The sequence below is a fragment of the Tursiops truncatus genome, chromosome 21 (assembly GCF_011762595.2).
Source record: "Tursiops truncatus isolate mTurTru1 chromosome 21, mTurTru1.mat.Y, whole genome shotgun sequence".
Lineage (NCBI taxonomy): Eukaryota > Metazoa > Chordata > Mammalia > Artiodactyla > Delphinidae > Tursiops > Tursiops truncatus.
In genome coordinates, this window is record NC_047054.1 from 33,562,353 (window position 1) to 33,576,926 (window position 14,574).

The 14,574-nt window shown below is 48.0% G+C and overlaps 1 protein-coding gene across 4 annotated transcripts in view; it reads left to right on the forward strand.

Moving 5' to 3' along the window:
- The first annotated feature begins 7,617 nt into the window (after window positions 1-7,617).
- CSGALNACT1 (chondroitin sulfate N-acetylgalactosaminyltransferase 1) overlaps window positions 7,618-14,574 on the forward strand; it is a 322,625-nt gene continuing 315,668 nt past the window's right edge. For 2 of the 4 annotated variants that reach the window (XM_073798689.1, XM_033848803.2), the window contains exon 1: window positions 7,618-7,781. The gene's annotated coding sequence lies outside the window, so the exon portion shown is untranslated. Of the gene's footprint in view, window positions 7,782-8,083; window positions 8,261-9,981; window positions 10,006-14,574 lie in introns of those variants that run through there. The other 2 variants (XM_073798688.1, XM_073798691.1) reach the window with 2 other exon arrangements.

Here is a 14,574-nt window from a genome sequence, read left to right on the forward strand (position 1 = left end):
ATGTATAGCAATAAGTAATATGTTCCCCCTTTTCCTGGGCATTATTCTCAAATACATGGTGGAAGTTATGTAAAAGTCTTCAAAAAGCTGTTTCTCAGTGAGAGAGCAGGCTATCTTTCCGTCCAATCAACATAAAATCTCTATCTGGAGGGAAGCACTGTTTATAGATCTTGGGACTGGTCGTCTTCCAAGATGCTGGTAAAAAAAAAATTAGGAACGAGAAGTATCTGTTCTGTGAGCAGGAAAAAAACCAAAAAGCTTTCTCTATTTCGTTAGGTAAACACTGTTAGTATGACTCTAGTTGTTGGCTTAATAAATTGAAAATACATAAATGATGTTAATTGTCACCTCAACTGGAATACAAAACGTGGCATCATGTGACTAAAGAATAAAGGAAATGATGGAAAAACCAGCTCCGTTAATTGAAATCTTGTTTAACTTTCCATTGTAATACTTGGCCACACTTCCTAAAAGCTCTGACCATGTACACTTAGACTATGAGAAGAATGTGTTGGAATGCAAGTCAGGTGGGCTAGATCCCAGTTCTGGATTCACCTTGTTCTCAAAGGGGACACTGGAGAGATTGCTGGTCCCCAACTTTTCCACTACAAAGAAACTATTTGATAATTTTTGCCCTGCAGACATGATGTTTTGAAAGATTTTATTAGTTACCTAAACTGTTACAGTATCAGGCTAAGACACGAGCCCCCAGACGTGTGTCCATGGGGAAAGGAAGCTGGTCTGGGTGTGAATCCTGGTCCCGTGGCTTACCAGCTATATGATCTTGGGAAAGCTATATACCCTCTTTAAGCCTGTTTCCTCATCAGGTGTGGCAAGTATATAAATGTATTTATGGCTTAGAGCAGTGCCTGCAACATGGTAAAAGCCAAAATCTTAACAATGATAATAATAATAATAGTGATATCATTATTATTATTATTTGAACTAAGCAGATAGAAGGGCTGGCCCTCCTGAGAGCTGGCTAGCAGCCCCACCCAGAGTGCCCAGAGGGACACAGCAGACTTTGGTCCGAGTGATGCTGCTGTACATTTAAAGGAGTGCGGATTGGACTGCAGGAGTTTGGGTGCAGAGGTGGTCCTGTTTTTCGAGGGCAGAGGTCAAAGCTGAGTTTGCTTGGGTTATCAAGGTTGGAGCAGATTTTGATTAGGGAGTCGTACTGCAGGTGGAGGAAGTGAAATTGGAAAAAACAAACAAACGAATAAACAAAACAACCGGGAAGGGATCAGGGCCTGGGTCAGACTGCCAGGCTTGAAAGCAGAGGTTGTTCTCAGAGAACTCAGACCTCCGGAAAGGGGAGAGGGTGCTGCCCGTGGTGATGCTTACGGTGGATACAGACTGAGGGCAGAGAGACCAGAGACAGCCCCTGCTGGGGCTGCGGATCTGAATAGTTTAGGATAAACTCAGGGCTTGGACACAGCTGGGTCTTTAGATTCAAGGTCTTGAGAGCCTGTAACAAAAATGACTTTTTCAATTTGGAGTCACATTATTTTTCTATTTCATCTCTGATTCATCCAGATTTTAACCGAAGATTTACCATTATCAAAGGGATAGAATAAATTTACCTTGTGGCTTGAATTGCTGATATGGTTGTGATGCTAAAAAACAATCAGGATGAGTAAACATACAGGCACTTAAGTTTCTAGGCCAAAATTGATGGCTTGCTGGACCCTCTGTGCACAGTGACAGGGTCACCATCCACATCCCAGAAAGTCCTGGAATGCCATCAGCAGCAAATCAGCTTGGGTCCATTGTGAAATGTCAGTGTAACCGCAGTGATTTCAGATGATTCTAGTATAAAAACAGGGAGGGCTTCCCTGGTGGCGCAGTGGTTGAGAGTCCGCCTGCCGATGCAGGGGACATGGGTTCGTGCCCCGGTCCGGGAAGATCCCACATGCCGCGGAGCGGCTGGGCCCGTGAGCCATGGCCGCTGAGCCTGCGCATCCGGAGCCTGTGCTCCGCAGCGGGAGAGGCCACAACAGTGAGAGGCCCGCGTACTGGAAAAAAAAAAACGGAAATTTTTGTGCTTAGTTAGCTGATGCTGTCCCATTGTAGATATACATACCTTTTCTGTTGGGTTTTTGAAGTGATGATAATGGCTCATCTACAACTAAAGTGGCTTCTGGACAAACCCAGTAGATGCTACGGAACTTCACGTCTGTATACCCGTCCCTCACCCCGTGAAGCTTTCTGGCTCCTAAGACACCTGGTTTCTGTCTTTCTCACACCTTCCAGTTTCCTTCATAGAGCCTCTTTTCTTGTTCCATTAATTCTAATGTCCCCTGGGATTGTGCTCTCAGCCACCACCTTCTTTCATTTTATATACTTTCATCCTCATTTAAATGGTCATATTCCATACGTGGAAGACTCCCCATTCTGTCCATATCCCTGGCTCCGGCCTACCCTGAGCTCCAGCTCTCTAGTTCTTTTTTTCTTTTTTTGGTGGTGCCGCGCAGCATGGGGGATCTTAGTCCCCCACCAGGGAGCAAACCCACGCCCACCTCCTGCAGTGGAAGTGCAGAGTCTTAACCATTGGACCGCCAGGGAAGTCCCCAGCTCTCTAGTTCTAATGGAAAAACAGATCTGTCCTTGGGTCCCACAGATATCGTAAGCTCAGCCATTTTTCAACACTGATTTTCCTCTTGGCTAAAACCAACCACAATTCATCCCTCCCTCCCAAGAGCTGGGGGCGTGTTGACCTCCCTCTTAGGGCCTCATGGTGGGGGCCACTGGGGGATGCGCTCTGAACAGCTAAGAGCTCCTCCAGCAAGGAAGGCTGTGATTCGGCAACTACTACTGATGGCCCACACATACAATTCCCCACTCACGGAAATCTGTATCATAAATTCCTTATCTGCCATTCAAAGTCCCCGTAGTCTAGACTCAGGGCACTTCTGGACTCTTACCTCTCTCTCTAAACGTCCCCTGTGTTCTGGCACCTTTTCAGGATGTGTGCAGCCCTTCCCATCCCTGCCTCACAGGTCAGGCATTGCTTCTTGGGGCCACCCTCCTATTTTCTCTGCCCGTCAAAAGCCTACTCATCTCTCAAGATGTAGCGGGAAAGCCGCTTCTAACACGGAGCAGTCCATGGACACCTCAGGTGTCTCTCTCCTTTCTCCTTTGGATTCCTATAATACTGTGTTCGGTCTTTCCTACTAGATTTTAGGTTCCTTGAGGTTAAGGGCTGTGCTTAATCATTTTTGTAGTTTCCACAGTACCTGGTACACATGAAATGCCTAACTTACTGGTATTGGATGAATAGTGATTTTCCTAAAACATTTTGGTTGTGTTTACAAAGAAGCCAAACATGTCTCATGTAGCAAGAGAGGCAATGCTGGCATCTTTGAGTTTGAAAAGCTCCCCCGCAAATGCATATGTGTGGTTATACACAATGAATCCCTTGTGTGCCCAGGTTTTAGATATGTATGAAAAAAGGAAAGGAAATACACTTGTTTCTAAAATTGGCAATGCTTGTTTCCTGCATCACCTTTGCCTTTCTGTGTCTTTTTAATTTGTCAGTGGGCATTTCACTTGTTGCTTCTCCTTTAGGATTAATTATCCTTGGACCTATTGATTATTACTATCCTTGCCTTTCTGGTCTTCAAGCCACTTTCCCTGTTGAGTGTTAATATTTTATACAGTAGCTTTCCTGTTCTAACATCCTTGAGTACATCTTATACATCCTATTTCTACTGTCAGTAATAAAGATTCTTACAGTAACGTGTGTTATTGAAACATATTCTTTTATTAATGGAGATCTCACCATAACATGTATTTATAGCAGTGACAGGGCCCAGAGTGAGGCCTGGAAGTCAGACAGGACTTTGCCGATATTGACTTAAATGATAAATGATCATTTTTTTTAAAAAAAAGATACTAATAATGCTTAGAAAGAGATAATAATAATTTAAAATAATCTATCCATCAGAGTTAAAAAATTAAAGCTGGGGTGAAAGTTACATACCCCTTTTCTGTACACCTTAGAGACTTGAGGTGCCCAAGGGAAATGTTTACAAACCAGTATTCCTGGTTTCCAAGAAGACAGGCCTGGGTGAGCTAGAGCTGTATAAGGGTGAATTAGTGCATCTACCATCGAAATAAAAGGCACTGTCTTGAGCTGATCTGTGTTTAGATCTCGGGATTTTATGTCAGGCAGATGCAGACCAGATGTGGATTAGTCTACGGTGCTGCCGCGCTGTTTTTTTTCTCCCCCTGTGGTTCCCTCTGTAACACTCTTCTTTTCTCGTGGGCATGCTGGGTGCACAGAGGCAGAATGGCAGCATTGCCCTGCGAGGCGCTTGGTGTGCTAGATGCTTCTGTGTGAGGTCTCAGTGATCCTCTTGATGGAACGTGCCCGCGGAACTGCTCCCGCTGCCTGTTGCTTGGAGAAGAGCGCTTGGTAAGGGGCACAAAGATGGGAGTAGGTCTTCTTGTCCTGCTCCTGGAATGACTCGGGAGAAACAGCGCAAAGAACGGAGAGTGTAGGATTGAAAATAATACCAACCAACTCATTGATTTTGATGTGTATACTAAAAGATGTTAATGCAAAACATCTAGACGAAGTTAATAGCACCCCTTATTCAATCAACACACTTTAAGTGAGCTGCACTATGTCTGAGTTACAGGGCTTATGGAAGGAGGTCTTCAACTGGGGTGGCTTTTGGTCTAGAAAAACAAAGCTTGCCTTTTTAGGTCACACATTGTTTATTTTTGTCAGTTTAAATGGAAACCTATTTGGAAATACATTGCATATTTGCGAGATTTCTGAAGTAGACGCTCTGGACTATAATTAGACCCGATCTCAGTGACACCTCTCCGAGCAGCTCCAGCCCACGAGTCCTCACGCCTGAGCACGGCAGACCTCGCCCACCGCATGAGTCCCTCTGACTCCACAGCACAGTTGCTGTGATCTAAGAAATCAGATAACCCTGATTATTAGAGCTCTTTAAAGAAAGAGTTAACACACTTGAGTGACTGCCTGGCTGCATCCCTTAGAAATTAAAGCAGTAATTGAGTTTATTTTTGTGTGTGTGTGTGTGTGTGTGTTTTGTGTGTGTGTGATACACGGGCCTCTCATTGCTGTGGCCTCTCCCGCTGCGGAGCACAGGCTCCGGACGCGCAGGCTCAGCGGCCATGGCTCACGGGCCCAGCCGCTCCGTGGCATGTGGGATCTTCCAGGACCGGGGCACGAACCCGTGTCCCCTGAATCGGCAGGTGGGCTCTCAACCACTGCGCCACCAGGGAAGCCCAGTAATTGGGTTTTAATGAATGAGCTTCATAAATGCTCCCTGGGTTCCTGGACGGCTCTGGGTCAAGGTTCTCAAGGATCTAGGTGAGGTTGAGAAGTCTGACGTTGAACTGTGTGAAATATTTTTGTGCTTAAAGTTTAATATCTATGCAGTGTATATCTGAAAAAGGTTATTAAAAATTACATATTATAGTACACATATTTTGTACTTTATAAGTGTAAAAGTTTGACACTTTACATATTTTTTTTTGTTTTACAGTATATTTTTATATGGACTAGTTCCCCCCCTCCCCCCAAGAGGATAAGATCCTTCTGGCATCATGATCTTACTTATTTCCAGAACTTTGTGCTTATTTCTGTACTGTTTCCACATTACCAGGACCATGTGAAGGTGGCAGCACCTTTATAATGTGCTTGGAAATTCAAATAACATATTCTGATTCCTAAATCACTATGTTTATGAAAAACGTTTACGTAAGAGCACAACAGCTAAAACCTAAAACCCATGTAGAAAACTAAGAAAGTCTAAGGGAACCCATCCTTCTACTGGTTTCACTGTCCCAATTCTGTTTGGCATCGTCCATCACAGAGCGGGAGCTGCAGAGGGGAGCTGGTTGGTCTTTCCCCTGTTCTGTTTCTGTTAACGGTGGACACTAAGGATGACTGACACTGCCTCGTAATAGTGCCTCCGCCCCCAAAAGTGGCCCTCCCTAAAGATAATTCATGTCATCAAAATAGTATCTACTAAATAATAATTGAAAGAATATCTACTTTCTTTCTGGGTAGCACACCCACAAAAGGTACGTTTTCTCACATTATGCTATCAGTTTTGTAGTTTTATCATTTTTCAACTCTCTTGTTTTCTCATTATTGTACCAATTATTGTGAAGATGTACCTGGAGGCACCAAGCCCTTAGCTAGCACTGGCTTCATGACTCGATACATATTGATGTGAACCGCTGTGAAACGTATGGATACCTACGCTGCTGTGCTGATCTATTCGTATCCTAACTGAGAAAGGTTGTAAAATTTCTTCACGTAACTTGACAGGTGTGTTACAAGCCCTGGAGCTAATGTGATTAATCCTGACGTGATCTCCCTTCTCCTTCTAGATGATGGGAAAAGAGACAATCGCAGCCACAGGGGCGGGTGCCTCCCCCGCCTCCCCCAAGCCAGTGCACGTGACCTCTAGGTCGCCCGGTGTGCCAGCACATCAACCCCTACTCAAGTCCTTGGCCCATCCTCCAAACCAGATGCGTTGCTTGAACCCTATTATACAGAGATTCTGGAGACATTACTGAACAGAGAGATGGGAGATACCTCAGCAGCAGAGGCAAGAAAATCAATGCTCTAGCAACCCACCTATTACTGCGTGGGGGTGGGGAATGTCTTGGGGACAGGCGGAAGGCTCTGAAGAGGTTACTTGGTTGCCCAGAGTGCCTGATTGTGCTGGCCCTAATCTTTACACGACTCATCAGTAACCCAGCCTCTATGTGGCTCCTGCACCTGCACAGTGGACTGTCCTACGATCATGTATGGAGGAGGCTTGACCAATCACTCGCACCTACATATATGTGGATGCCGCGTTAGCCATTTAGGTACCACCTCCATTACTTTGCAACATTCTGGGGGCAGTACATTGAACCTGTATTTTTCACCCATTTGGCAAACACCTGCTTCTCCCCTCTTTCCCAAATCACAGTTGAGTTGCTGTGGGGACCTCCTCACAAGGTAACTCACTCAGGGGAGTCGGGGCGTGGACAGAGCCACTGAGGTCCCGGGGCATCCTTGGAAGAAGGATGGCCTGGGGTGGTCTGGGGAGTTGCCGTAGAAGCAGGCTTGCTGCTGGGATGCTGGCTTCTGGCGTGCTTCTTGCGGGTCAGTACGTGCTTGCCTCCAGGACTTACCAGCCTGTGCCCACATACAGTCTGTGTCCCCAAATCTCTGGGATGGGGACCCTGGGCATTCTGCTGGCCGGGCAGTAGAAGGAGTACCAGGCGCCGGAGGACTGGTCTCAGCTCTGGTCCTGCCCTGCCTCAGCCGTGGGCGCCTCTGCAAGCTGCGTGGAGAGACGGCCTCCTCCAGGCGGACACTGTTGCCTCCTGTCTCCTTCATTATACCGAGAATTGGGGTTCAAAATACCTCCCCCTCCCGCAGAGGAGCGCTGCAGCACTTGCAAGTCAAGGGCACTTGTGGCCCTGAGGGCCTGTGTGTGTGTGTGTGTGTGTGTGTGTGTGTGTGTGTGTGTGTGTAGGCGCTTTATTACTCAACACCCCGGCTGCCTGCTTTCCATCCTGCTCCCCCCGCCCCGCTCCGACCTCCCTTCTCGGCCTCCCAGTGGCCGTCAGGGCTCCCTGCAGACATCACTTCCCCACGGCTGTGGGGTCGCGGAGCTCACGGGCTTTCTGACCTTCCCTGTGAGTAACAGCTCTCTAGTGAAGGGATATAACCCACTCGGGCCGCAAACACAGCGACTGCGGGATTAATTCTCCGAAGTGCCATGTGCAAAGTTTGGGTAAGTCAGTCGGCCCAGGGCGGGGAGGGCAGCTGAGAGCAGGCAAGGGGACAGGGCGGCTGGGGGGAGGGGGTCGGGCGGGGGTCTCAGTCCAGAAAGAGGAAGGGCCACACTTGCCGGGTGGACTCCAACGCCCCCTGCTGGGGCCCCACAGCCACCGCGTCCTCGCCCCTCCCTCAACTTCGCCGGGTCTCAGGAGCGCGCCGAGCCGCCACCTGCGGGGTGGTCTCGGGGGCGCCCGCCGCAGGGGTAGCGGCTCAGGCCAGGGCGCCCGCTCGGGCCCGAGGGACCCCGCCCCGCGCCCCGCGGCTCGCGGCCCCCACCCGGCGCGGGGCTCGGCCGCGGTCCCGCGCTCCCCGCCCCCGGGTCCCCGGAGGCTCCGCGGCCGCCCGAGCGGGAGGTGGAGCCGAGCCCGCGGCGCCGCGCAGGAGGAGCCGGCGGCGGCGGGAGCGGCGGGAGCCGGCCGGCAGCGCCTCGCGGTGAGTCGGGCCCGGGCCGGCCGGGCGTGGGCGCCGTGGGAGCGTCGGGGCGGCATCCTCGCGCCCCGCGGCTCCACCACGGGAGGCTCGCGCGGGCGTGGGGGGCGGTGCCGCGGGGAGGGGTTCGCACCGCAGGGTGGGGCAAGGAGGAGAAGAGGGGAGGGGGTGGCGCGGCGCCCGCAGGTGGGCGCGCGGGGTCCTGGGGGAGGCTTCCCGGGAGGGCCCCGGGCGCTGCTGGCCGGGGTCGCTGTGGCTTCACCAGACTCTGGTGGCCGTCAGCTGTTTGATGACTTTCTTGAACACCGACTAAAAAGTAGCCTTTGCACGTGCCCGCGTGACTGCTTTAGCTGCGGCTGCACAGAGTCGTCTTTGCTGGGATGGAGAGGGCGCGGGGGGCGCGCTCAGGTGGAGGTGGGCAGCGTGCCCTCTGCCTGGGACCCTGGCCGGGGCGAACGTGCCCGAGGGTCGCTGCGATCCGGGATGCCGGGAGGAAGTGCTGTGCGCCGTCAGCGGAGGGGCCCCCTCGAGGGCACGGTCTGGGGGTCGGGGTGAAGGGCGGCGGCGGAGGAGAGCTGTACGGAGACGCCGCGAAGTTGGTGTTTCCGCGGCGCTTCCTGCACCTGCACACCGGTCGGTGACTTTGAATTTATCTTTTCACCAATGAGCCAAGGGATGGGAGAGGAGAAGGTGTAACAGCGCCGTGCACGCCAAAACAGCGAGCCTTGGGAAGCCCTCGTACATAATAGAGTGGCTATTTCGCCGCCAACTCCGCTTTTATTCTGATTTCAAAGCCTCGGAGTGGTTTTTACTTAAATGTCGTTAGAGAGGTCCAGATAATAAAGATAATAACTGTTCTTTCACGTCTTTTTACTAGAAATGGAAATTCAATTCTACCGGGTTTGTTGGATTTTAACATTTTCATACAAGAAACTCGTAATTGTTGTAGCGTTACTTGCAACAGTGAACCTTAACCAGCCCTGCGCGGTGCTGTCATGTTGCTAATTAGAAGCAGAAAAGCCAAACTTAGATATAGAAGCATAAAGCAAAAAACATAAAGCCTTAGTCATAAAAAGTGACTCAGACACGTGTAATAGTGCATAATAGGACATGGGACAGTGTGTTGTGCTCCCGGAGAGGGTCAATTTCTGGAAAGCGAGAGATGGGCCGTAACGGTTTAGATATGTGATGGTTCTTTCCATCCTATGTGTACTCTAAAGTATACAGCATTGAAATGCTTTAATTCTGTTCGTCTTTGTGCTCCAGTTTGCAAACTGTCATAATGGGGTTCAAAGCAAAATCTCAAGCTTTTGGATTCACCAGATTACATGAAAGCGAAGGGAACATTTGCTTTGCCGTCCCAGACTCCTGGGCTCCAGGCAGCCTCCCATTTATTAACTGTATGACCTTGGGCAAGTCACCCTTTCACAACATCGGTTTCGACTTTGTAAAATGCCAGTAATATTCCTCACCTTATGAAGACGTTGGGAAAAAGGAAGTAACAATTAGGGGCTTATCCCAGCGCCCAGAGCACACTAAGTGCTCTGGAAAAGTTGTCTCTTGTCTTCCTTGACTTTTAGGAACCCCCAGGTCTGGCATGTTTCAGCGCTGTTGCTGTTTTTAATTTAAAATTCCTTGTGTGCAGCCTTCCTTCCCATCCATCCCTTCAAGCAACCTTTATTGAAGAACCTCAGATGCTGCCCTGTCTGGGTGTTTGGAAGTGAGGGGCTGACGCTCTGGAGGTGGAGGTGGGCAATACTTCAGGTTTTTCCTGTTGGTAAGAATCCATCACAAGGTCGCACGATAACGCATTGTACTTCCCAGTCTTCACGTTGTTCTAGCTCTGTCCCCAGTGTAATGTCACACTGGAAAGAAAGCACAGGAAGCTCTGCACAGTGCTTGCTCTCGCTTTTACCCTGTCTCTCCAGGCCAGCTCAGGCCGGGCAGGGCGCACGGGATTTGAAAGACAGGATGTAATGAAGTTATTCTTCAGGTTAGTTTTTTTTTTTTTTTTTGCCGTACGCGGGCCTCTCACTGTTGTGGCCTCTGCCATTTCGGAGCACAGGCTCCGGACACGCAGGCTCAGCGGCCATGGCTCACGGGCCCAGCCGCTCCGCGGCATGTGGGATCTTCCCGCACCGGGGCATGAACCCGTGTCCCCTGCATCGGCAGGCGGACTCTTAGCCACTGTGCCACCAGGGAAGCCCCTCACTTTTTTTTTATTCCTAGTGAAAGAACCTTGGGATTCTAAATGATGGCCCTACTGTATATTAGGGCTAATAGAGGTTATTAAAGAAGGTAGCTCAGGTAGACTTGATTACCTATCGGTTTTACCCTGGTGATGAAGCAGTCTTATAAAAGCTTACGCAGCCAACGGAGCAGCGGCTCCACCACTAGGGGCCTCTTCTGCATAGCGTATCACCCAGGCTGTCATTCTTTGCCATTGTTATGTCCTGTAAGGTAGCGAACTTAACTTCCTGGGCTCACCACACGGAATACTTTATTAGAAAAGGGCAACCTTGTGTGAAAAGCATTACCAAAGGCCTAAAAATATGTGCAAGTGGTCTTAAATGACAGATTCGGTACCATCTGAGAATAACTTTAAAGATTTAAAGGAGTTGTAATAATCGGGCTTTTTGCTTTGCATATCCTCATATTCCAATATATGACTTTAAAAAAACTGTCTAAAAATTCAAATATATGATTTTGCTCTAGTATTTTTCAGGGGATTATGTTTTTGGTAGAGCTTATTTTTATCTTTTTATGTGTTTAAAATTGCTTTATTTCCTAAATTGGTACTTGGAGCACTAATAACTTGTTTCTCAAGGAGTTTATCTGGCCAGTAGGAGCTGCTGGTGTCTTGTCTTTTTAAAAAATGGGGCCATGTGAAATTCCACGCATAAAAATATATATTTTATTACATTCCAAGATGTATCATTGAAAGGCATTTTTCTTCTGGGAGTTTTTGAAAAGCCCTCTTACTTCTAAATCATAGCTTGAATGAAGTTAGTCAGGCTTGAGACTATTGAACAACTTGAAGGTGTGTTGGTGTTTTTATTTGTCAGATGGAATTTGCTATTTGGTAGACAAAAATACCGACAAGGTATGTAAGCAAACACGATGACTTAAAGTATTGCCATATGGTTTGTGAGTGAATAAGAGAATATTGTATTTTCAGGTTTTCAGTGAAATTTAATTACAGTGACAAACTAAATACCAGTAACTGGTAAAGCAAAACTAACTACCGTTACAGAAGAGTTCAGCGCATTGCAGGCCCCAAATCTTACCGAGGGATTTCTTCTGAATTCAGTACGTTATCAGACTTCTGATTCCGATTTTCACGTGGCAGGACTTTTCTTTTCAGTGTGTTTTTTATTGAAGTATTGTTGATTTACAATGTTGTGTTAATTTCTGCTGTACAGCAAAGTGAGTCAGTATATATATACATATATATTCTTTTTTTAATATTCTTTTCCATTATGGTTTATCATAGGATATTGAATATAGTTCTCTGCTATATAGTAGGACCTTGCTGTTTATCCATTCTCTATATAAAAGCTTACGTCTACTAACCGCAACCTTCCACTCCATCCCTCTCCCAACCCCCTCCCCCTTGGCAACCACCAGTCTGTTGTCTCTGTCCGTGATTCTGTTTCTGTTTCATAGATAGGTTCATTTGTGTCATACTTTAGATTCCACATATAAGTGATATCCTATGGTATTTATCTTTCTCTTTCTGACTTCACTTAGTATGATAATCTCTAGGTCCATCCATGTTGCTGCAAATGGCATTATTTCATTCTTTTTTAATGGTTGTGTAGTATTCCATTGTATATATGCACCACATCTTCTTTATCCATTCATCTGTCAATGGACAGATAGGTTGCTTCCATGTCTTGGCTATTGTGAATAGTGCTGCTATGAACATAGGGATGCATGTATCTTTTTGAATTATAGTTTTGTCTGGATATACATCACGTGGTGGGACTTTAAAACAAGGCAGTCTGATCTTTGCTGCCTTTCTTTCAAGGTCTAGATCATTACTAAGTACTGGGGAAGAGGAGAACTTCTGTGTGAAGGTCGTAGATAATTCTTCTTATCACTTCCCGATGAGTTAGCTAACTTTTGGGGGTTATGTTTAGGATTCTGAGCATGTCAAAGAGTTACACAGCTCCTGTTTGCACAAGAATGCTTCTTTAAACTGGGAGAGCGCTGCCGCTGCCCTCAAACATCCCTCCAGTGAAGGCCCTGCATCTCCCTGCCTCCCCGACTTCCCCCGGAGGGAGGCGGAGGCTCAGCCACAGTGATGGGTGTAGAGCTGTGTGCAAGGCGAGGCATGTGAGTTTGGACAGCAGCCTGGAGCTGACCAAGATGATGGATGCCCCAGGTGGGAGGAATTGCATGTTTTCACATGGGAGTCTTTTTTTAGGAACTTGTGCTTGGGCCCTGCATGCACAGAAACAGCAGCACTGGAGTTTGCAGAGAGGCTTGGATCCTGTGGCTTAGTGAAACAGTACTTTGATGCACAGATCATTTTAGTTGTTGCTTTTGGACAGTGCAAAACATACATTTGGTTATCCTGGGGTCAAATCTGCTACTCTCTTTCCTTTTCACACAAAGGGATATTTGAGTTGATGGAGGAAGAGGGGAGCAGGAGGCCGGGAGGAGGTAGATGGGAGTTGTCTGTTTATGCTGGACCCCTGGTCCCCTTATTTTCCCTTCCCAAGGGACGTGAGCACATGCCCTGCAACTTGATGATAGGAGCTATTCACTGGTGTTTTGGGGCTATCCTCATCTACTCTGTTAACGAAACTACTAAGATGATGGTTTTTGACTTAGGTGCTGGGTACTCTCAAGAGTGACCTTCTACTTCTGTCTCCTGTCTTTAGAAACTTACTCAGTTAATGTGGCAGCTAACCTCTGAACAGGGCTGCCAGCCCAGCAGGGGCCCCTTTGAGGTGAAGCATCCGCGCCAGGGTGCATGGCGTGTGAAGCAGAGTGTGGGCCTCAGCCTGCTTGCCTCCCATCGGGCACTCTTGTGGGACAGTTGTCCGCACAACTGTCTGTGAGGCTTACACCTGTACAAGTGGTTAGAACAGTGCTGGGCACATGATCGATGAGAGATGTATCGTTGCTGCTGCTGGTGGTGGTGGTTATTATTATTATTATTATCATTACTGATAGCATTGCTTTCAGGGTAGACCATGCTGGTAGGAACAGTAATCTGGAACAGAGGATTCAGGTGAACTTAGTGTTTGCAAAAGCAAGTGATTCATTCATTTCAGATTTCTTGCTACATTTCCATTAGAGTTCTTCTCTTCATGTGACGGAAACGGCTCACACAGAGCCCTTGACCATGTGGCAACTGCTTTGCGAAATGTGGGCAGTGAGTTGTTCATTCAATCAGCACAGCAACCTTAGGAAATGCGCACTATTATTCTCTGCATTTTTGCAGATGAGAAAACCAGGGTGTAGAGAGGCCAGTTACCTGCCCGCGGTCAGCTCGTGGGTGGCAGGCCTGAGCCTTGAGTCCATGTCTGCCCGGCTCCAGAACCTCTGTGCTGTCTTTGCCAACATCCATTACTCTTTGAGTTGGTAGCCTGGAAAGCGTCTTCGAGTTCTGAGGGTTAACAAAATGTGAAAACATTGATTTCCCTTAGATTCCTGTATTTGTATCCTTTTCTAGACGCGACGGAGCAGGATGACAAATGAACTGTTATCAGTGGGTCTGCTTCAGCACTTTTTATTTATAGATTTTTATATGTGGCTTTTCCTAGTAGCTCGAAATACAATACAGTGTGGTACAACTTATTTCTGTACAACGGTTAACATCTTGTCAAGGCGCTTCTCGGGCATGTTACAAGCAGAATATATGAATAAAACCCAGCGTGTGGTTGCAGAATATTAAGGTGTGAAGGCTGGCGTCAGGCGTTCATGCATTCAATCAACAAATATTTCTTACTCACCTCTTCTCTGGAGTCACTCTGCCAGACACCACAGAGATGGCGAAGATGAGGAAGCCTGCAGCACAGAGGAAGGCTCTGGGCCTTCGGGGTGGGCATTGCTGGGGTTTGAATCTCAGCTCTGCCGCTCACTGACTGGGGGTCCTGGCGCCATCAGTGGACATCTCTGAGGCTTAGTTTCTCGTGTGCATAATGGGGAATAATAATACTTGGTAGGCTGTTGCACGAATTAAATGAGATGCATGGGGAAGCCATCAGGCCGCTGGAGGTGGTGGGTACTGACCCACAGCGGTGCCCTTCCTCTTCTCCCATCTTACCTGTCTCTTCTCCCACTTCCACCAATTACAGGGGCTG